This window comes from Bombina bombina, chromosome 1 (genome assembly GCF_027579735.1).
Source record: "Bombina bombina isolate aBomBom1 chromosome 1, aBomBom1.pri, whole genome shotgun sequence".
Taxonomy (NCBI): domain Eukaryota; kingdom Metazoa; phylum Chordata; class Amphibia; order Anura; family Bombinatoridae; genus Bombina; species Bombina bombina.
The window spans coordinates 440,986,611-441,010,906 of record NC_069499.1 but is presented as its reverse complement, the minus strand read 5'-3'; the positions used below and the strand labels follow the sequence as shown (position 1 = coordinate 441,010,906).

At 36.9% G+C, this 24,296-nt stretch overlaps 1 protein-coding gene across 1 annotated transcript in view; it reads right to left on the bottom strand.

Moving 5' to 3' along the window:
* The window catches only part of CERS6 (ceramide synthase 6), a 766,179-nt gene that overhangs the window by 401,194 nt on the left and 340,689 nt on the right, over positions 1-24,296 (bottom strand). The gene's annotated exons all lie outside the window — the stretch shown is intronic.

Here is a 24,296-nt window from a genome sequence, read left to right as displayed (position 1 = left end):
CATGGATTCAGCATGATCTGGCTGTTTTTCTGTAAAAAAAAGGGTTGATTCTGAAAGGACCCAGATGTTAATGTGTAAAAACAAAAATGGTGGATCTAGAAGTATCTGGATGTTTTTGTGTGGAAAACAGTTACATTTGTGTATCTCTGTCTAAACTAGACATGAATCCGGCTGTTTTTCTGTAAAAAAAGTGTTGGTTCTGAAAGGACCCAGATGCTTTTGTGCAAAAAATTGGTGAATCCAGAAGTGTCTGGATGTGTTTGTGTGAAAAGCACTTAAATGTGTGTATATCTGTCTAAATTAGACATGGATCCGGCTTTTACCCACACCCAGTCCCATTGTTTATTTATCTATAGGTTTCTGGTAAAAAAAAACATGCCTCTTCATTTGAAAGTTCTCCTATTGCAATACGTAAAATTAGCACACTGCACGATTTTGCCCACTTGCACAATGCAAAACTGCCAAACTAAAAGCTTGTTTATCTAGAGGTATTAAAGTAGAAACACTTACCTGAGGGCTATTATTTCAATTGTGCCTTTAAAATATGTTGCCAATCGCATCAAAGTTCTTATGCTGTATTACTAAGTACAGGCACTAGTATGTCACCAAAGCCTTACTAGATTTCATATCACATATAATACCATTCATGCATTTGCTGTCTCCACTCTATAACTGTTCTGGTTGTATTAATGACTGCCAGTCACATGACCAACTTTTTTCCTGCTAAATACATCAGTTGTTCAGTCACTGCTCAAATTGGCTAAACGCCAAAGCCACAGTTCTCTTCTATGTGCTTGACTCATCAAGCAAAAGCTCCCAAACAGTGGAAAAACCTTCCGTGCCCCAGTCTTCAGCTAGAGCAGATTTCACATGACCACTCCATTGCTGGTCTCCATTTACAGGCATTCACAGGCTCAACCACAGTGCAACGTTAAAAGTTCCTCGAGAGTTCACTCTATTAGTGATGTGACAATCTTAAAGACGGGAAAAAAGCATAACGGTGCTCACAGAGGCCTAGATTTGGAGTTTGGCGTTAGCCGTGAAAACCAGCGTTAGAGGCTCCTAACGCTGGTTTTAGGCTACCGCTGGTATTTGGAGTCACTCAAAATAGGGTCTAACGCTCACTTTTCAGCCGCGACTTTTCTATACCACAGATCCCCTTACGTAAATTGCGTATCCTATCTTTTCAATGGGATCTTTCTAACTCCGGTATTTAGAGTCGTGTTTGAAGTGAGCGTTAGACATCTAACGACAAAACTCCAGCCGCAGGAAAAAAGTCAGTAGTTAAGAGCTTTCTGGGCTAACGCCGGTTTATAAAGCTCTTAACTACTGTGCTCTAAAGTACACTAACACCCATAAACTACCTATGTACCCCTAAACCGAGGTCCCCCCACATCGCTGACACTCGAATAAATTTTAACCCCTAATCTGCCGACCGCCACCTACGTTATCCTTATGTACCCCTAATCTGCTGCCCCTAACACAGCTGACCCCTGTATTATATTTATTAACCCCTAACCTGCCCCCCACAACGTCGCCTCCACCTACCTACACTTATTAACCCCTAATCTGCCGACCGCAAAGCGCCGCCACCTACGTTATCCTTATGTACCCCTAATCTGCTGCCCCTAACACCGCCGACCCCTATATTATATTTATTAACCCCTAATCTGCCCCCCACAACGTTGCAGCCAGCTACCTACAATAATTAACCCCTAATCTGCCGACCGCAAAGCGCCGCCACCTACGTTATCCTTATGTACCCCTAATCTGCTGCCCCTAACACCGCCGACCCCTATATTATATTTATTAACCCCTAATCTGCCCCCCACAACGTCGCCTCAACCTGCCTACACTTATTAACCCCTAATCTGCTGACCGGACCTCACCGCTATTCTAATAAATGCATTAACCCCTAAAGCTAAGTCTAACCCTAACACTAACACCCCCCTAACTTAAATATAATTTTAATCTAACGAAATTAATTAACTCTTATTAAATAAATTATTCCTATTTAAAGATAAATACTTACCTGTAAAATAAATCCTAATATAGCTACAATATAAATTATAATTATATTATAGCTATTTTAGGATTAATATTTATTTTACAGGCAACTTTGTATTTATTTTAACCAGGTACAATAGCTATTAAATAGTTAAGAACTATTTAATAGCTAAAATAGTTAAAATAATTACAAATTTACCTGTAAAAGAAATCCTAACCTAAGTTACAATTAAACCTAACACTACACTATCAATAAATTAATTAAATAAACTACCTACAATTACCTACAATTAACCTAACACTACACTATCAATAAATTAATTAAATACAATTCCTACAAATAACAACAATTAAATAAACTAGCTAAAGTACAAAAAATAAAAAAGAACTAAGTTACAAAAAATAAAAAAATATTTACAAATATAAGAAAAATATTACAACAATTTTAAACTAATTACAGCTACTCTAAGCCCCCTAATAAAATAACAAAGCCCCCCAAAATAAAAAAAATGCCCTACCCTATTCTAAATAACTAAAGTTCAAAGCTCTTTTACCTTACCAGCCCTGAACAGGGCCCTTTGCGGGGCATGCCCCAAGAAGTTCAGCTCTTTTGCCTGTAAAAAAAACATACAATACCCAAGCCCCCCCAACATTACAACCCACCACCCACATACCCCTAATCTAACCCAAACCCCCCTTAAATAAACCTAACACTAAGCCCCTGAAGATCTTCCTACCTTGTCTTCACCTCACCGGGTTCAACGATCTGTCCAGAAGAGCTCCTCCGATGTCCTGATCCAAGCCCAAGCGGAGGGCTGAAGAGGTCCATGATCCGGCTGAAGTCTTCATCCAAGCGGGAGCTGAAGAGGTCCATGATCCGGATGAAGTCTTCATCCAAGCGGGAGCTGAAGAGGTCCATGATCCGGATGAAGTCTTTTATCAACGGCATCTTCAATCTTCTTTCTTCCGGATCCATCTTGCAGACCTCCGACGCGGAACATCCTCTACTCCCGACGCCTACTAGCCGAATGACGGTTCCTTTAAGGGACGTCATCCAAGATGGCGTCCCTCGAATTCCGATTGGCTGATAGGATTCTATCAGCCAATCGGAATTAAGGTGGGAATATTCTGATTGGCTGATGGAATCAGCCAATCAGAATCAAGTTCAATCCGATTGGCTGATCCAATCAGCCAATCAGATTGAGCTCGCATTCTATTGGCTGATTGGAACAGCCAATAGAATGCGAGCTCAATCTGATTGGCTGATTGGATCAGCCAATCGGATTGAACTTGATTCTGATTGGCTGATTCCATGAGCCAATCAGAATATTCCTACCTTAATTCCGATTGGCTGATAGAATCCTATCAGCCAATCGGAATTTGAGGGACGCCATCTTGGATGACGTCCCTTAAAGGAACCGTCATTCGGTTAGTAGGCGTCGGGAGAAGAGGATGTTCCACGTCGGAGGTCTGCAAGATGGATCCGGAAGAAAGAAGATTGAAGATGCCGTTGATAGAAGACTTCATCCGGATCATGGACCTCTTCAGCTCACGCTTGGATGAAGACTTCATCCGGATCATGGACCTCTTCAGCTCCCGCTTGGATGAAGACTTCAGCCGGATCATGGACCTCTTCAGCCCCCCGCTTGGGCTTGGATCAGGACATCGGAGGAGCTCTTCTGGACAGATCGTTGAACCCGGTGAGGTGAAGACAAGGTAGGAAGATCTTCAGGGGGTTTGGGTTAGATTAGGGGTATGTGGGTGGTGGGTTGTAATGTTGCGGGGCTTGGGTATTGTATGGTTTTTTTTACAGGCAAAAGAGCTGAACTTCTTGGGGCATGCCCCGCAAAGGGCCCTGTTCAGGGCTGGTAAGGTAAAAGAGCTTTGAACTTTAGTTATTTAGAATAGGGTAGGGCATTTTTTTATTTTGGGGGGCTTTGTTATTTTATTAGGGGGCTTAGAGTAGGTGTAATTAGTTTAAAATTGTTGTAATATTTTTATTATGTTTGTAAATATTTTTTTATTTTTTGTACTTTAGCTAGTTTATTTAATTGTTGTTATTTGTAAGAATTGTATTTAATTAATTTATTGATAGTGTAGTGTTAGGTTAATTGTAGGTAATTGTAGGTAGTTTATTTAATTAATTTATTGATAGTGTAGTGTTAGGTTTAATTGTAACTTAGGTTAGGATTTATTTTACAGGTAATTTTGTAGTTATTTTAACTATTTTAGCTATTAAATAGTTATTAACTATTTAATAGCTATTGTACCTGGTTAAAATAAATACAAAGTTACCTGTAAAATAAATATTAATCCTAAAATAGCTATAATATAATTATAATTTATATTGTAGCTATATTAGGATTTATTTTACAGGTAAGTATTTATCTTTAAATAGGAATAATTTATTTAATAAGAGTTAATTAATTTCGTTAGATGTAAATTATATTTAACTTAGGGGGGTGTTAGTGTTAGGGTTAGACTTAGCTTTAGGGGTTAATACATTTATTAGAATAGCGGTGAGCTCCAGTTGGCAGATTAGGGGTTAATAATTGAAGTTAGGTGTCGGCGATGTTAGGGAGGGCAGATTAGGGGTTAATACTATTTATTATAGGGTTAGTGAGGCGGATTAGGGGTTAATAACTTTATAATAATAGCGGTGCGGTCCGCTCGGCAGATTAGGGGTTAATAAGTGTAGGCAGGTGGAGGCGACGTTGTGGGGGGCAGATTAGGGGTTAATAAATATAATATAGGGGTCGGCGGTGTTAGGGGCAGCAGATTAGGGGTACATAAGGATAATGTAAGTAGCGGTGGTTTACGGAGCGGCAGATTAGGGGTTAAAAATAAAATGCAGGTGTCAGCGATAGCGGGGACGGCAGATTAGGGGTTAATAAGTGTAAGGTTAGGGGTGTTTAGACTCGGGGTACATGTTAGGGTGTTAGGTGCAGACTTAGGAGGTGTTTCCGCATAGCAAACAATGGGGCTGCGTTAGGAGCTGAACGCGGCTTTTTTGCAGGTGTTAGGTTTTTTTTCAGCTCAAACAGCCCCATTGTTTTCTATGGGGGAATCGTGCACGAGCACGTTTTTGAGGCTGGCCGCTTGCGTAAGCAACTCTGGTATTGAGAGTTGAAGCTGCGTTAAAAATGCTCTACGCTCCTTTTTTGGAGCCTAACGCAGCCTTTATGTGGACTCTCAATACCAGAGTTATTTTTATGGTGCGGCCAGAAAAAAGCCGGCGTTAGCTACGCGGGTCCTTACCGACAAAACTCCAAATCTAGGCCAGAGTGAATAAAATATTCCAAAATGTTATTCTCAATTAGATAAAAGCCAGTTCTATATTAAAAGTTTACATGGAACATTTTATTCACTCGGAAAGCACCTCTTTCCTTTTTTCCATCTTTTTAAGTATATCTCAGTAACGGGCATGTGACTGGTAATTTTCCCAGTGCCATAGTGTGCATAATAGATAACCGGTGATGTAAGCAATACTCAACAGCACATGAGCACAGCACCGCACATGTTCATGAAGTAAGTACCTAGGAAGCCCTCCGTGATAGGACTGGTATAATGAATATCACAGAGGGCCAGGAAATCATTAGATACAGGAGATTTAAAAGAAAAGTAGAAAATTTGATAATAGAAGTATATTGAGTTTTTTTCATTCAATTCTTACTGAATCATTGTTCTAGTCAATGCTATTTTAGATCACTAAAGAACTCAAATACTGGCTAAGTACAACTACCATGAACAGTAAGTACTGTGGTGGAAAGAACAATGTTAGTTTGATGTACATTTAACTAAATATTTATAAGAATCACTGCAGAAGAGTTCATTGAGTTGATTCATTAAACCTGCAGCGCTAAAGGTAATCAGGTAAGTCAGTCTCTTGCACAATCAGATGTCAAGATCTTTCAGAGCACATGTTAAATCTAAACAGCAGAACATTTTGTTTGCAGCTACCATATTAAACATGGATTGCTGTAAGACAAACGTGCAAAAAGGGAAGTATCCGACATCTTCCTGGCCCTTATTGATCAAACTTTTATCTTCATGAAGTCAGAAAAGACAGGTACAATCTCAGGTCTGCAAACATTTCACGTTGGTCTCTCCAATCTTACTAAATCTAAGCCCATAGATTTCTTCCAGTGTTGTGAAATGCAAACTGAAACTCAGTATCTCAGCAGACTGAACTCAGCTGTGAGCTGAGAAGAAATATATTGTTTTACTTCAGTAAATATGTATTCACACATTTCATTCTAATGCTTTATTTTGTAAAATCAAAAACTAATATTAATCATTGTTAAACTATATCAGTCTTGAAAATACAGCTATATCTCTTAGAAGATTATGGGTTCTGATAATAAAACAGCATCTTATTCTAAACGTATTACTCTTTACATCTTACATATCCAATTAATTTAGTGACTCCCAGAATGCTAAGATTTATGCATGGATGTATGGATAATGAGTTCTATGCTAAGCCTAATCTTAATATTTATACTGCAGAGTTAATGAAACAGCACAATATACAACTGTTATTTCGGTCTAATAAGATTTATTGACCATCTGCATTATGATATCATTTTTTTAATTATGTCACTAATTGTCATATGACTGACACATTCATTTATGGAGTAGCACATCATTATTGATGGGATAAGATATTAATATTCAGTTTAATTTTTGTAACACTGCATTAGTAGAGAAGCAATATAAATTATTCACTTTTATATGCGTCTCCACATTTCAAACGTTTTGCAAATAGGATGAAATTTAAGCTTGTTTAGAAATCTCAAAACAAAAAACTGTACATTTTGTACTTAAAGTTGAATACTAAGAGCTGGATGAACAAAAAACTCCCAGCATGGAGATAAATCTCTCAAAACCCTTGGGGCTTTTTTTTACATTTTATTGTACAGGTTTCTCTCCTTCACAAACAGAGCCTTTCTCCTTCTCACCAGAGCAGAGAGTTTTAGATCATTGGGCCCTAAGTCACTAAGGCAGAAACCAACTCCCTCCCACTCCAATTAACTGCCCCCCTGCCTTCATATTTTTTATTTTGACAAACAAATGAAAAAAGGGAAGAGGAGAAGGTAAGAATGTCGGACTGATCAACAAGGGTGGTGTTACCCATAGCATGAAGATATTTTAAAGGGACATGTTACTTATATGCTAAATCACTTGCGATGCAATCGATTCAAGTAATGCAAGTGATGCAGCATATCTGTAAAAAGTTGACTAGAAAATATTGCATGAACAATTTTACCTCAAATATTCTTTATCTCCCTAGTGCTTGCTAGAGTCATAGGTTATAAAGGTCTATTGAACATGGAGTTGCTTTGACCGTGACTAGTGATAATAAAAATCTCAAAAGACAAGTCAATTGGAACATCATTGTTTATAACTGACTTGCACATCTCAAGTCAGTTCAGATTGCCATTTTAAGAAAATCAGCCAACTTGCTAGTACAGAAAGTCTGGAATCCACAAGGAACCTATTAAAAAGACAGACTTGAGGCTGAGCTTGACTTGTCAAAAGTCAGGGATTTCAAGTCTATAGTCTTAATCTTCTAACATGTTAAGAAAATTAAGTGGTATCAAATACAAAGAAATATAACAAATACAGGTGCTAATTATAAATAGGGCAATGTGGATAAGGAGAGGTAATTGCATAGCATAAATTAAATCTAAATACCCCCAAGCACTTTTTGCACATATATTCTACAAATGAACCCCTAGAAGTTGGTATCATTCCCCCATCACATTTTGGTGTGCAAAGGACATCAGCATGTTCTAGACTTTCATTTTATCCCTCTCTAAGACACTGCATCCTTGTACTCAGTGGGAGCAGAATGCTGTCAGGCTACAAAGTTAATTATAATTGACTCATTCTCTTATTTATTAAATGCAGTCCAGTACTGAAGCAATATTAATTTTTAATCTTCATTTAGAATATTACTGTGCTTTGCCTGTCTATACACTAAGCCCCTGTGATCATAAAAACATTTTGTCATTATCTGATTTAAATCTCACTGAATTTGTAACTTGGGCTGACATGAGGCTACGGAGCTCTCTATTTCATTCAACAAAAATCACAACCTTATTTTTAAATCCAAAACTAAATTATAACTGAATGCTTCATATCCTTTGTATGGATCAGCACAAATGTGATCATAATCAGGTGCTTTGCTGGGCTGTCAGTTCATCTGGCAGATACACTGTTAGGAGTCAGTTACAATATATCCAATGTCAGCTCCAGGAAGCAAGGTCTTGGATGACTTGGACAGCACGTTGTTAGAGTGATCACAATGCCAAATGGATTTGGCTGCTAAAAAGCTCCAGCAGCGAATATGTTTTCAAATAAAAACCTCCCAAAAATGTGTTTTCCATTGCTAAAGGCACATGAAATCCAATTTTTTTTCATGATTCTGATAGAGCAAGTCAGTTTAAACAGCTTTCTAATGTACTTCTATTATCAAATTGTATTCATTGTTTTGAGGGACGTAAGCTCAGGAGGGTACACATGTCTGGAGCACTATATGACAGCAGCTTTGCAAGAACGTTATCCATTTGCAAAAGTACTAGACTGCAGCACTATTTCCTGCCACGTAGTGCTCCAGACACCTACATAGGTATTACATCAACAAAGAATACCATGGGAATAAAGCAAAATTGATAAAATAAGTAAATTAGAAACTGTTTAAAAATGGTATGCTCTGTCATTGTGTGGGTTCTACATCTCTAAGTTGGTATTATTAGGATCAAAACTGGGAATCCAGCGGAAAATGAAAAATACAACGGAAGATTCACAGCTTTAAAGGACCATTATAGGTGAAAAATGACATTTTCTAGTCTGTTAGAGCAAGTAATTTTCTGACTATCTACCCCGCTCTACTGTTTATTTAAAGGGGTTAAACACACAGTAGAAGTTCTACTTGGGACTCACAGTGTACTGCTGATCCTGATCAGACTCCGCCTCTGACCCAGCAGCAGCGCTAGTTAAACATCCTAGTTATGCAACTAGTACTGCTGAGTAGATGGGCAGAGGTAGAACATCTACTGTTTCCTTTTGCAGGGGTTAAATACACAGTAGAGCAGGGTCAGTAGTCAGAAAATGGCATGCTATAACAGATTACAGCATGTAATTATTTTACTATAATGGCCTTTTAAAGTTTACATTACAGGTGTTTTTAATGTATCCCTGTGTAAAGTGTCAAAGGGAAGTCATTATTTATATGTTTGAGATTAGTCTATTGTAATCTGAATCCATCTTGATAACTTGTATACAATCTAAATACAATGTGTATATGGGCCTGACAAGTATACAGTGCGTGTTTGCTTAATGATTATATTAACACTTTTTTTTAAATTGATTTTTTTTTTCTTCAATCATTAATTGAGAAGGTATAATTTTCTGGTTTGACGAGATTTACATAAAAAATCAAGAAGAAAACTGAGGGAAATTAGATGCTAAGTAGAAGTAGAGGAAAGTGGCCACAACTTCTAGACACAACATCTTCTAGAATGGGATTTCAGCAGTTCTCATAATGTAATCATGAAACTGTACAGTTATAAGATTTCCACCATTACAATATTTTAACTGCAAAAAATATTGCCAAAACTTCCAAACCTCACTGCACAGAACAAGTTTTGTCTTTGCTGAATTTCTGTTACTGTAAAAAGATGAGACATTTAGTTTAAGATACAGTATTGTAAATCGCAATTATTCAAAACACGTTTTATCGTTTAAGCAATAAAAACTATTCCATTTGTTCTAATTTTTTTAATTGAAAACAGAAAAACGGGAACAGCCATTAATGTGTTTTAAGTTAACAAAGTGATTAAAAAGTTAACTAGTGCAACAAAGCAGACATTGTGATAAATCACAAAATGGTCGAACTTCATTCTTCCACATCTGTGTCTGGATTGAATGATAATGGATACCGATCCACAAACAACATCAACATAAATGAAAAAGCTAAAATTGCAGGTTCACCAGGCAAAAACACAGCAACTAAAAACTGTGTAAAACACACATATTATAATTGCTAAGGTTTATTAAAAAAATGGGCATGATCCATAAGCATTACAAAAAAAAAAAAAAAATATTTGAGGAGACCAAATTTAAAAATAACATTTAATGAATCAGAAGAGATGCTGTGAAAAGCTATGACACCAGAGCCAGTCAAAGGCATTAAATATGGCATAGATAATGATGATCCATCCACACTCAGAACGCCAGTTCTTTATCCTCATGCATTTTAGATCACCATGCAACAGAAAGGGAAACCTCTCCCAAACCATAGTCAAACAGACAGACGTATCGATTAGGGTTGCCAACTTTTTTGATGAATATAAAGACGACTAAGACTAAGGAATCAACAAACTTTCAGCTATTGCCCATGGCCAACAAAGCAAAAGAAAGCAACATTGTGAAGGTAGTCAACAACAGTCAACAAAGGTGAAATCAGAAAATTCATATAAATCTATCGGCTAGATTTAGAGTTTGGTGTTAGCCGTCAAAAGCAGCGTTAAGGGGTCCTAACGCTGCTTTTGGCCGCCCGCTGGTATTTAGAGTCAGGCAGGAAAGGCTCTAACGCTCACTTCCCTACCGCGATTCCAGGCTACCGCAGATCCCCTTACGCCAATTGCGTATCCTATCTTTTCAATGGGTTCTGCCTAATGCTGGTATTTGGAGTCTCGGGAGAAGTGAGCGGTAGACCCTCTACCGACAAGACTCCTACCGCCAAAAAAGTCAGTAGTTAAGAGCTTTATGGGCTAACGCCAGAATATAAGGCTCTTAACTACTGTGCTCTAAAGTACACTAACACCCATAAACTACCTATGTACCCTTAAACCGAGGAACCCCCACATTGCCGCCACTCTAATAAATTTTTTAACCCCTAATCTGCCGACGGGACACCGCCGCCACCTACATTATACCTATGAACCGCTAATCTGCTGCCCCTAACATCGCCGACCCCTATATTATATTTCTTTCATGTAATTGGCAAGAGTCCATGAGCTAGTGACATATGGGATATACAATTCTACCAGGAGAGGCAAAGTTTCCCAAACCTCAAAATGCCTATAAATACACCCCTCACCACACCCACAATTCAGTTTTACAAACTTTGCCTCCTATGGAGGTGGTGAAGTAAGTTTGTGCTAAGATTTCTACGTTGATATGCGCTTCTCAGCATCATTGAAGCCTGATTCCTCTCAGAGTACAGCGAATGTCAGAGGGACGTGAAGGGAGTATCGCTTATTGAATATGATGATTTCCCTAATGGGGGTCTATTTCATGGGTTCTGTTATCGGTCGTAGAGATTCATCTCCTACCTCCCTTTTCAGATCGACGATATACTCTCAATTTACCATTACCTCTACTAATAACTGTTTTAGTACTGGTTTGGCTATCTGCTATATGTGGATGGGTGTCTTTTGGTAAGTATGTTTTTTATTACTTAAGACACCTCAGCTATGGTTGGGCACTTTATGAATTTATATAAAGTTGTAAATATATGTATTGTACTTATATTTGCCTTGAGTCAGGTTCATGAATTTCCTTCTGCAGACTGTCAGTTTCATATTTGGGGAATATAAACATTTTTTTAAGAAATTTATTTCTTACCTGGGGTTTAGTCTTTTTTTTCAAATGATTACTTCTTGCAAATTGCGGGTGGTATTAGGCCCGCGGGTGCGTCAAATGCTAAACTTTATTGCGTCATTATTGGCGCGAAAATATTTTTGGCACGAAAAAATACGTCTATGACGCAACTTCGTCATTTCCGGCGTCATACTTGACGCCGAGACCTTTCACACGGCTGCGTCATTAGTGAAGTGAGTGTGTCATTTCCGGTTATTTTTGGCGCCAAAAAAGTTTGTTACGTTGTGCGTCATACTTGGTACCAGACTTTTTCATTATTTCAATACCCCATGAATGTTTGCCTCCTGCTTTTTACTTTATCAGAGGGCTATGCTATTTGCATTTTTTTCCATTCCTGAAACTGTCATATAAGGAAATAGATAATTTTGCTTTATATGTTTTTTTCTCTTACATTGTGCAAGATGTCTCAATCTGATCCTGTCTCAGAAGTTTCTGCTGGAACATTGCTGCCTGACATCGGTTCTACCAAAGCTAAGTGCATTTATTGTAAAATTGTAGAAATTATTTTGCCGAATGTCATTTGTAATAGTTGTCATGATAAACTTTTACATGCAGATAGTGTATCCATCAGTAATAGTACATTGCCAGTTGCAGTTCCTTCAACTTCTAATGTCCATGATATACCTGTAAATTTTAAAGAATTTGTTTCTGATTCTATCCTGAAGGCTTTATTTCACCTTCTAATAAACGTAAAAGGTTTTAAAACTTCTCATTTAGTTGATGAAATTTCAAATGACCAACAACATAATAATTTATCCTCTTCTGATGAGGATCTATCTGATACAGAAGATCCTTCCTCAGACATTGACACTGACAAATCTACTGATTTATTTAAAATAGAGTATATGTGTTCTTTATTAAAAGAAGTGTTAATTACTTTGGATATTGAGGTAACCAGTCCTATTGACGTTCAGTCTAATAAACGTTTAAATGCTGTTTTTAAACCTCCTGTGGTTTCTCCGGGGGTTTTTCCTATTCCTGAGGCTATTTCTGATATGGTTTCTAGGGAATGGAATAAGCCAGGTACATCTTTTATTCCTTCTTCAAGGTTTAAAAAATTGTATCCTTTACCAGCAAAATCTATAGAGTTTTGGGAAAAAATCCCCGAAGTTGATGGGGCTATTTCTACTATTGCTAAACGTACCACTATTCCTATGGAAGATAGTACTTCCATTAAGGATCCTTTAGATAGGAAGCTTGAATCTTTTCTAAGGAAGGCCTATTTATATTCAGGTCATCTTCTCAGACCTGCAATTTCTTTGGCTGATGTTGCAGCTGCATCAACTTTCTGGTTGGAGAATTTAGCGCAACAAGAATTGGATTCTGACATATCTAGCATTATTCGCTTACTGCAACATGCTAATCATTTTATTTGTGCTGCCATTTTTGATATTATCAAAATTGATGTTAGATCCATGTCTTTAGCTATATTAGCTAGAAGAGCTTTGTGGCTTAAATCTTGGAATACTGATATGACATCTAAATCTAGATTACTATCTCTTTCTTTCCAAGGTAATAATTTATTTGGTTCTCAGTTGGATTCTATTATTTCAACTGTCACTGGGGGAAAGGGAGTTTTTCTGCCTCAGGACAAAAAACCTAAGGGTAAATCTAAGGCTTCTAACTGTTTTTATTCCTTTCGTCAGATTAAGGAACAAAAACTCAATCCCGTGAAAAAATGAAAAAGTGAAAAAATGAAAAAATGAAATGTCAATCCTGTGAATAAAATTAAATGTCAATCCTGTGAAAAAAATCCTGTGAAGAAATAATGATGCAATGAGAGTCAATCCTGTTGGAGACAAAGTTTCACTCCTGTGCGAAAAAGAATCACTTCTGTGTGAGAGGTATCCAAAACAAACGTGATATGTGTTGCAAGCCAAAATAGTCAATTGAAAAAAATGGAAAAAATAGAATAAGATAAAACAAAAATGCTCTGTGGAGACTGAGCTCCAAGCAAAAAAGGGACAGTGCTCCTTGGAGACTGAGCTCCAAGCAAAAAATAGAGACAGTACACTAGGAATAACAAACAAATGCTGCCAAACGTTAAAAACCTGTGGAGAAAAAATAATAACAATGTGTAGAAAATTTTTCGAATGTACCCTCCTAGTGGAATAGAACTTACCAGGTCTACGCGTTTCGGTCTTGCCTAGGCCTTTATCAAGACTAATGGTAAGCTATTAGTTTGGGCCTTATATAGGGGATTCCAATTTGTAACCGGAAGTGCCATTTGTCAATGACTTCCGGTTTAACGTTGCAATAGTTTTCCAAATAAATATGTATAATTAGTATGGATATGTTGTCTTAAATATCTTTTGGTGTGTAATGGTATAAAATGTCATAAGGGGTCATTTGGGATTATCTTTTGGAGTTTGTTAAATATATCCTTAGCCTCCGTATTTTCGATTACGTCACTTCCGGTGGGGAATAATTGACCAATTTGTGTCTGGTTGTTACTACTAGAAGCCTATAATAATTTGTGTCTAGTTGCCTATAATCTGGCCGATTTAGTTTAATGGTTGTTGATCAATTCATATTTGTTTTAATCCCTTTTAGGTTGATTAATTTTGGTTCCGATTTTCGGAAGTCCCCATTGGTTGTGACGTCACCGCTAGTTGGCACTGGTGATTGGTTTAGCTGATAGACTTTATTAACGAGGAGTTAGTATGTGTAAATAGAGGGAATGTGGCTGTTATGTCTAATTCAGTTTGGTAATCAGATTCTTACTAACGTGACTCTTGATAGATAGTGATATCTGGCAAGAATTGGAATTAGAGACTTATATAAAGAATTATATAAATTATTATATAAATAGCGAGTTAGTTTAATGATTATAAATAATTTCTTATGTTTGAAAGTGAGGTTGTATCTTTTTAGTCCGAATTTATGTTCATAAAATAAAGACTTTTTATTATTTGTCTTTTGTCTATGTGATTTCTTCTCCGTTAGATTATTCCTTTCTGTTGTATATATGAGATTTCTCTTATAGTGGATTACTGGTATACATAAGAGTATAATCTAAACTGATTTATCTAAAGCTAATTCCTAATATGTGTTTCTATAACAATTTACCATTCTGCTCTACTCATTTTATAAATGTGCTTTTTTGAATTGCGAAGGCTATGAAAGAAATTCTTTGTCTGCTTTTTTCTATGATATAGTTGCTATTCAGGTTGATCCTATTTGTCAATGGATCTTCACTCCAGTGGAGAAAAAAAGAGTTAATTTCGTAGCTTGTATATTTTAACTTTGAATGGATGAGCAGAATGGGAGTTAATGAACTTGACTAGATGGTTGTGTTAATATAGTATCTGAACAAATATTGGCGGTGATATGTTAATTATTTGCATATCTAATAGTTGTATTTCTTAGAGTTTAAAATTGTAAGGGGGTATGCTACATATCCTTTGTTGATAGTTTGCGAGGTTGGCGACGATATGTTATCTAATTAGTGACATTATTTCTTTGAGTTTAAAAATGTATGGGGGCGTGCTACATATCCTTTAATGAAAGTCAGGGAAATTGGTCTGCTAATTTTCCTTGACAATTAACTATAAATGGGAGGTTGGTCTGTTCCTTAATTTAAATACTATTCTTAGTTCATGGGTTGGACTATATCGTGAGGGTAACTACGAATGTGAAGATAAAAAGGGTTATATATCCTCAAGTAGTGCTAACCCGGCCGTATCACTGTCAATCCTCCTGGGTTGTCTGTGCTTACTTTGCTATTGGAACATAGACTATGTAGGAACTGTTCAATTGCCCTTTCTTGCTAACTCTAGAGGGGCTGTTGAATTTCAAAGGGGCGGCTGGAGTACCCTTAACTGCAATTTGTCCTTAGATACATAAATTGTATAGCTGCTATATAGAGGGACTATTGAATTTCAAACGGACAGCTGGAGTACCATTAACTGCAGTGTATCCTTAGATACACAAATTGTATAGCTGCCATAAATTGTAGGAACTACAATAAATGTGTGGGAGAGAATTGTAAGAACTACAATAAATGTGTGGGAGAGAAGGAAGGGGATTATGAACCTATTGGTAGAGTATTTTGGCTGGCCTCTAGATATTTTATGTGAAGGCGTAAATTGCTTTTGACCCAATAAAGACTTATACCTAGAGGGGAGAGAATCATGATATTAATTGGGCATAAATTAGAGAGGAGATGGATATACGGTCCAGTCTGGTCTCAGATTAAATGAGACAAATCTTCCTTATTATTCAATCCTTTTGGATGGAGACAGTCTAGATTGAAGATCCACTTTGATTCTGCGGATAATAGTTTTCTTGTGTAGTTTCCACCTCTCCAATCTTTTCCGATTTTCTGGATGCCCATGTAGGTCAATTCTTTGATGTTCCCTTTATGTTTGGTTGAAAAATGTCTATACAGGGCTGTGTCCATGTTCAACTTTTCTATCAGTAATAAGTGTTCGCGTATCCGGTCTTTTAGGATTCTTGACGTCTGGCCTACGTATTGGAGACCGCATGAACACTGTAGCATGTATATCACTCCACTGTCTTGACATCTAATTAACTCTTTCACTTTTTATTCTTCTTTAGTTGTGAAGCTGCAAAATGTGGTTGATTTCTTGCCACATTTGCACGCTTTACATAGTGGACATGGGAAGAATCCTTTCACTTCTTTTCCAAATATGTCCGTTATACCTTGCTTCTTTTTTTTCTCTATACTTGGGGCCAGTCGGCTCTTCAGGTTCTTAGTCTTTCGGTATACAAATTTTGGTTTCGCTGGTAGTTTGTCACCTATTAGGTCGTCCTCTTTCAGGAGTGACCAATGCTTCTGGAATATTTTTTCTATGATGTCCTTATTCTCGCTGTATTCCGTGATCATGGGCACATTGATACTGTCATTTTCCACCGGAGATTTTTTTCTTTTATATTTCAAAAGCTCCTTCCTTTCTGTTTTGTCAATTTCCTGGATTTTTTGATCCAGCATACTCTCATCATATCCCCTTTCCAGAAATTTACTTTTAATGGTTTTGGCCTGTTCTTCCCATTTTTCTTCTGTAGAACAGTTTTTCTTGATCCTTAGCAATTGGCCCTTAGGGCTGTTGTTTTTCCAGCTCTTGTGGTGGCAACTCATACTATGTATGTAGTTGTTGCTGTCAACATTTTTAAAATGTGTGGATGTTTCAATTTTACCCTCTTTTATTTCAATTTTAAGGTCCAAAAAAATGAGTTCAGTGGTGCTCCAGGTGTGAGTGAACCTTAGATTGTCTGTGCTGTTATTCATAACTTTAATGGTATAGTCCAAATCTTCCTGGGTACCTCTCCAGATGATAATGATGTCATCTATGTAGCGACGGTATAGGACCAGGTCCGCGTCCGCAGGGCAAGATTCCCAGAAGGTTTTTTCCCACTTGCCCATGTACAGATTCGCATAGCTGGGCGCGAACCTGGTCCCCATAGCCGTGCCACAAATTTGTTGGTAGTATTTTCCTTCGTCATGGAAATAGTTATGAGTCAGTATATATTGGATTCCATCTAGGATGAATGTTTTCTGATCATCCGGGATTTCGGGGTCTTTGTCCAAAAAGATTTTGACCGCTTCCAGCTCATCCTCGTGAGGTATGCATGTATATAATGACATCACATCACATGTAGCTAGGATGTAGCCATCCTCCCATGGTGTTTCTTCTAGAAGGTTCAAGACCTGAGTAGAGTCCTTGAGGTATGAGGGTAACTGTTTTACATATCTCTGAAGGTTGAGATCGATGTATTCAGAAAGATTACTACTTAGGGAACCAATTCCATAAATAATCGGTCTTCCTGGTGGTTTCTGTAGAGATTTATGAATCTTGGGTAAATGATAAATGACCGGTGTTATTGGATGATCTATATTAATGTAGTCATATTCTTTTTTGTTTAGTATTCCCTGTTCTTTTGCCTTGTCCAAAATTAGTAGTAATTCCTTCTTGTAAGCCCCTATCAGATTCGAGGGCAGCTGACGATAAGTTCCTTGGTCGCTCAATATCCTGGCGCATTCCAGTCTGTAGTCGGCTCGATCCATCACGACAATTCCTCCCCCTTTATCCGCTGGTTTGATAATTAGTTTATGGTTGTCTTCCAGAGTTTTGATCGTCTTTATTTGTTGATGGGAGAGATTCTGTGTCCTCAATTTCAATTTTTTGGATTGTAGCTCCTTAATTTCTTTGCAGACTATAGTTTCAAATGCCTCTATAGAGGCCCCCTTACTGCTTGTGGGAAAAAAGGAAGATTTCGGTCTCAGATTCGTATGTCTATAGTCATCATTATGTTCCTGTGGTGTCCATGTTGTCCTTTGCATTGCTGATTTGGCAAAGAACCTTTTCAGCGTAAGTTTCCGAATGAATTCTTTCGTGTTGATGAAAGTTTGAAATTTGTTCAGGCTCCTAGTAGGAGCAAATGAGAGGCCGTATTTAAGCACAGAGTTTTCTTCTCTTGTCAAAGTGTGCGAGCTTAAATTGAATATACCTTCAGTATTATCCGTAGGTATTCATTCATCTTTGTTTTTGTTTACTTTGGCCCCTCCTCTCCTTCCTCGGTGTGTCTTCTTCTTGATGAGGTGGTTGGTCTGTCCGGGCCTATCTCTCTCTGAGGTCTCAAGACCCTGTTTTTCTCCCTGTTGTGTATGTGATCTGATCCTAAAAAAGTTGGCGAGTCTGCTGTGATGGTGGGCGTGGCTTTCTGAGGTTCCCTATATGACTCAGTTCTCTTAGTACGTTGCTGAATTTTCCATTCCTCTCTTCCATTCGCCTCATCTTTTCTGTAATTATTAGTTACTTCTTTCATCATTGGTGTCCTATGCATATTGGTATTAGTGTGATGCATATCATCTCTTCTGTCATATCCCTCAGAGGCGTGGTATCCTCTCTGGTTCCTGTAACTATATTCGAATTCATTTTGTCTATGGTGATTCGATCTCCCCTCATAGTATTGTCGTTTCGGTGAGTATTGGTAATCGTAATCTCCCCATTTGTATGATTTGTCCTGAGTATAATCCCATCTATTATGCCGATTATCTCTCCTTCTTCTAGGTGTATGTTCCTCCCCCCTTATGTATTCCCTATCATTATCATATTCTCGCCGGTAATTGTTATTTTGCCATCTATTGTCATAGTGTGGTCTTGACCTATTATTAACATAAGGTGTTTCAGTATAGTAATTCAGTTGGGTATGATATCTTCTATAGGGTCTATTATGGTAATGGTTTATAGGTCTATGGTGTCTATTTGTCTGTCTCCTAGGTTCATATTCATATCTGGTGTCTTGTTGATAGTCATTATTATGTTTGGTGTGTGTAACCGTATCTGTTACCTCACTCTCCGTCTTTAAATTTGTATCCACTTGTGCCGTGGTGGTTTTATTTGCATCATTTATAATCTCTTTATTTTCCAACTCTCTTAAAAGTTTTTTGTTTTTTTTCTGTATAATATCATCTCTAATCTTTTTTACCTTCTTAAATAGATTGTCTTTCCTTTCTGTTATATCTATTGATTCATTTCCAGAATGTTCTAGATTAATTAGAATTTCTTCATTCTCTTTTATCTTTGAATCCATGTGTGATGCCAGGGATTCTCTATATTCTATGATAAGTTTTATTAGTTGTCTGGATGTGTTAATTAAAACAACTTTCCATTTTTCAGAAATTGGGTCAGACAATGGGAACGCACATTCTTTGTGTGTCATGAGCCCTTTTGGAATAATATCCAGTTCTAGGCACTTTTTCAGAAATGAAATCTCTGCCTTATATTTCACCTCTGAAATTAGGAGTTTTTCTAATTCCCTAAATATGGACTGGATATACACAGTTTCATCCTCTTCTAATTCAATGCTTATCATTTTTGTTTGTTTATTTACATTGATCGATACATCTTGTCGGAGTGTAGCTAAAGACTCCATATCTATATAATAGAGACAGTGGCGGCTGAGATTAGGCTAGGAATAAACAATAGATATGTGTACGTGTATCTCAGCGCCGACTAAACCTTGTATGCCCGGAGTGGTGGTACCTAGCTGCCACCTAGGATGAATCTAATAAGAGTAATGTATACAGGCGCCAACAATGGAGGCTAAGGTTAAAATTTCAGTATTTATTCAAGACAATTCTTCTATATAATAAAATGATGGTGTGATTGTAATATTTGTGATTATATTAAAATGATTAAAATGAAATGTATTAAAACACTTCAAACCAAAATACACAATTTAAAATCTAGTTAGAAAAGCAAGGATCCTCGCTAAAATATAGTTAAAAACAATATGTGTACGTGTATCTCAGCGCCGACTAAACCTTGTATGCCCGGAGTGGTGGTACCTAGCTGCCACCTAGGATGAATCTAATAAGAGTAATGTATCCAGGCGCCAACAATGGAGGCTAAGGTTAAAATTTCAGTATTTATTCAAGACAATTCTTCTATATAATAAAATGATGGTGTGATTGTAATATTTGTGATTATATTAAAATGATTAAAATAAAATGTATTAAAACACTTCAAACCAAAATACACAATTTAAAATCTAGTTAGAAAAGCAAGGATCCTCGCTAAAATATAGTTAAAAATAATTATCTATAATCTTGCACTTTATATGGGGTATTTAAATATAAGCAATTTTCAACAATATTGTATGTGATAGTGTGTGTGAGAGCTTCCGCTCCACACTATAGGTGTGGTCTAAATTCAAGTTGTGATAGGTGTGCTTAAAAAACAAGCAAAGAAATCAGTCCTGTGAAAAAATGAAAAAGTGAAAAAATTAAAAAATGAAATGTCAATCCTGTGAATAAAATTAAATGTCAATCCTGTGAAAAAAATCCTGTGAAGAAATAATGATGCAATGAGAGTCAATCCTGTTGGAGACAAAGTTTCACTCCTGTGCGAAAAAGAATCACTTCTGTGTGAGAGGTATCCAAAACAAACGTGATATGTGTTGCAAGCCAAAATAGTCAATTGAAAAAAATGGAAAAAATAGAATAAGATAAAACAAAAATGCTCTTTGGAGACTGAGCTCCAAGCAAAAAAGGGACAGTGCTCCTTGGAGACTGAGCTCCAAGCAAAAAATAGAGACAGTACACTAGGAATAACAAACAAATGCTGCCAAACGTTAAAAACCTGTGGAGAAAAAATAATAACAATGTGTAGAAAATTTTTCGAATGTACCCTCCTAGTGGAATAGAACTTACCAGGTCTACGCGTTTCGGCCTTGCCTAGGCCTTTATCAAGACTAATGGTAAGCTATTAGTTTGGGCCTTATATAGGGGATTCCAATTTGTAGCCGGAAGTGCCATTTGTCAATGACTTCCGGTTTAACGTTGCAATAGTTTTCCAAATAAATATGTATAATTAGTATGGATATGTTGTCTTAAATATCTTTTGGTGTGTAATGGTATAAAATGTCATAAGGGGTCATTTGGGATTATCTTTTGGAGTTTGTTAAATATATCCTTAGCCTCCGTATTTTCGATTACGTCACTTCCGGTGGGGAATAATTGACCAATTTGTGTCTGGTTGTTACTACTAGAAGCCTATAATAATTTGTGTCTAGTTGCCTATAATCTGGCCGATTTAGTTTAATGGTTGTTGATCAATTCATATTTGTTTTAATCCCTTTTAGGTTGATTAATTTTGGTTCCGATTTTCGGAAGTCCCCATTGGTTGTGACGTCACCGCTAGTTGGCACTGGTGATTGGTTTAGCTGATAGACTTTATTAACGAGGAGTTAGTATGTGTAAATAGAGGGAATGTGGCTGTTATGTCTAATTCAGTTTGGTAATCAGATTCTTACTAACGTGACTCTTGATAGATAGTGATATCTGGCAAGAATTGGAATTAGAGACTTATATAAAGAATTATATAAATTATTATATAAATAGCGAAAGTTAGTTTAATGATTATAAATAATTTCTTATGTTTGAAAGTGAGGTTGTATCTTTTTAGTCCGAATTTATGTTCATAAAATAAAGACTTTTTATTATTTGTCTTTTGTCTATGTGATTTCTTCTCCGTTAGATTATTCCTTTCTGTTGTATATATGAGATTTCTCTTATAGTGGATTACTGGTATACATAAGAGTATAATCTAAACTGATTTATCTAAAGCTAATTCCTAATATGTGTTTCTATAACAATTTACCATTCTGCTCTACTCATTTTATAAATGTGCTTTTTTGAATTGCGAAGGCTATGAAAGAAATTCTTTGTCTGCTTTTTTCTATGATATAGTTGCTATTCAGGTTGATCCTATTTGTCAATGGATCTTCACTCCAGTGGAGAAAAAAAGAGTTAATTTCGTAGCTTGTATATTTTAACTTTGAATGGATGAGCAGAATGGGAGTTAATGAACTTGACTAGATGGTTGTGTTAATATAGTATCTGAACAAATATTGGCGGTGATATGTTAATTATTTGCATATCTAATAGTTGTATTTCTTAGAGTTTAAAATTGTAAGGGGGTATGCTACATATCCTTTGTTGATAGTTTGGGAGGTTGGCGACGATATGTTATCTAATTAGTGACATTATTTCTTTGAGTTTAAAAATGTATGGGGGCGTGCTACATATCCTTTAATGAAAGTCAGGGAAATTGGTCTGCTAATTTTCCTTGACAATTAACTATAAATGGGAGGTTGGTCTGTTCCTTAATTTAAATACTATTCTTATTTCATGGGTTGGACTATATCGTGAGGGTAACTACGAATGTGAAGATAAAAAGGGTTATATATCCTCAAGTAGTGCTAACCCGGCCGTATCACTGTCAATCCTCCTGGGTTGTCTGTGCTTACTTTGCTATTGGAACATAGACTATGTAGGAACTGTTCAATTGCCCTTTCTTGCTAACTCTGGAGGGGCTGTTGAATTTCAAAGGGGCGGCTGGAGTACCCTTAACTGCAATTTGTCCTTAGATACATAAATTGTATAGCTGCTATATAGAGGGACTATTGAATTTCGAACGGACAGCTGGAGTACCATTAACTGCAGTGTATCCTTAGATACACAAATTGTATAGCTGCCATAAATTGTAGGAACTACAATAAATGTGTGGGAGAGAATTGTAAGAACTACAATAAATGTGTGGGAGAGAAGGAAGGGGATTATGAACCTATTGGTAGAGTAAAAAATATTCCAGAAGCATTGGTCACTCCTGAAAGAGGACGACCTAATAGGTGACAAACTACCAGCAAAACCAAAATTCGTATACCAAAAGACTAAGAACCTGAAGAGCCGACTGGCCCCAAGTATAGAGAAAAAAAAGAAGCAAGGTATAACGGACATATTTGGAAAAGAAGTGAAAGGATTCTTCCCATGTCCACTATGTAAAGCGTGCAAATGTGGCAAGAAATCAACCACATTTTGCAGCTTCACAACTAAAGAAGAATACAAAGTGAAAGAGTTAATTAGATGTCAAGACAGTGGAGTGATATACATGCTACAGTGTTCATGCGGTCTCCAATACGTAGGCCAGACGTCAAGAATCCTAAAAGACCGGATACGCAAACACTTATTACTGATAGAAAAGTTGAACATGGACACAGCTCTGTATAGACATTTTTCAACCAAACATAAAGGGAACATCAAAGAATTGACCTACATGGGCATCCAGAAAATCGGAAAAGATTGGAGAGGTGGAAACTACACAAGAAAACTATTATCCGCAGAATCAAAGTGGATCTTCAATCTAGACTGTCTCCATCCAAAAGGATTGAATAATAAGGAAGATTTGTCTCATTTAATCTAACTGAGACCAGACTCGACCGTATATCCATCTCCTCTCTAATTTAGGCCCAATTAATATCATGATTCTCTCCCCTCTAGGTATAAGTCTTTATTGGGTCAAAAGCAATTTACGCCTTCACATAAAATATCTAGAGGCCAGCCAAAATACTCTACCAATAGGTTCATAATCCCCTTCCTTCTCTCCCACACATTTATTGTAGTTCTTACAATTCTCTCCCACACATTTATTGTAGTTCCTACAATTTATGGCAGCTATACAATTTGTGTATCTAAGGATACACTGCAGTTAATGGTACTCCAGCTGTCCGTTCGAAATTCAATAGTCCCTCTATATAGCAGCTATACAATTTATGTATCTAAGGACAAATTGCAGTTAAGGGTACTCCAGCCGCCCCTTTGAAATTCAACAGCCCCTCCAGAGTTAGCAAGAAAGGGCAATTGAACAGTTCCTACATAGTCTATGTTCCAATAGCAAAGTAAGCACAGACAACCCAGGAGGATTGACAGTGATACGGCCGGGTTAGCACTACTTGAGGATATATAACCCTTTTTATCTTCACATTCGTAGTTACCCTCACGATATAGTCCAACCCATGAAATAAGAATAGTATTTAAATTAAGGAACAGACCAACCTCCCATTTATAGTTAATTGTCAAGGAAAATTAGCAGACCAATTTCCCTGACTTTCATTAAAGGATATGTAGCACGCCCCCATACATTTTTAAACTCAAAGAAATAATGTCACTAATTAGATAACATATCGTCGCCAACCTCCCAAACTATCAACAAAGGATATGTAGCATACCCCCTTACAATTTTAAACTCTAAGAAATACAACTATTAGATATGCAAATAATTAACATATCACCGCCAATATTTGTTCAGATACTA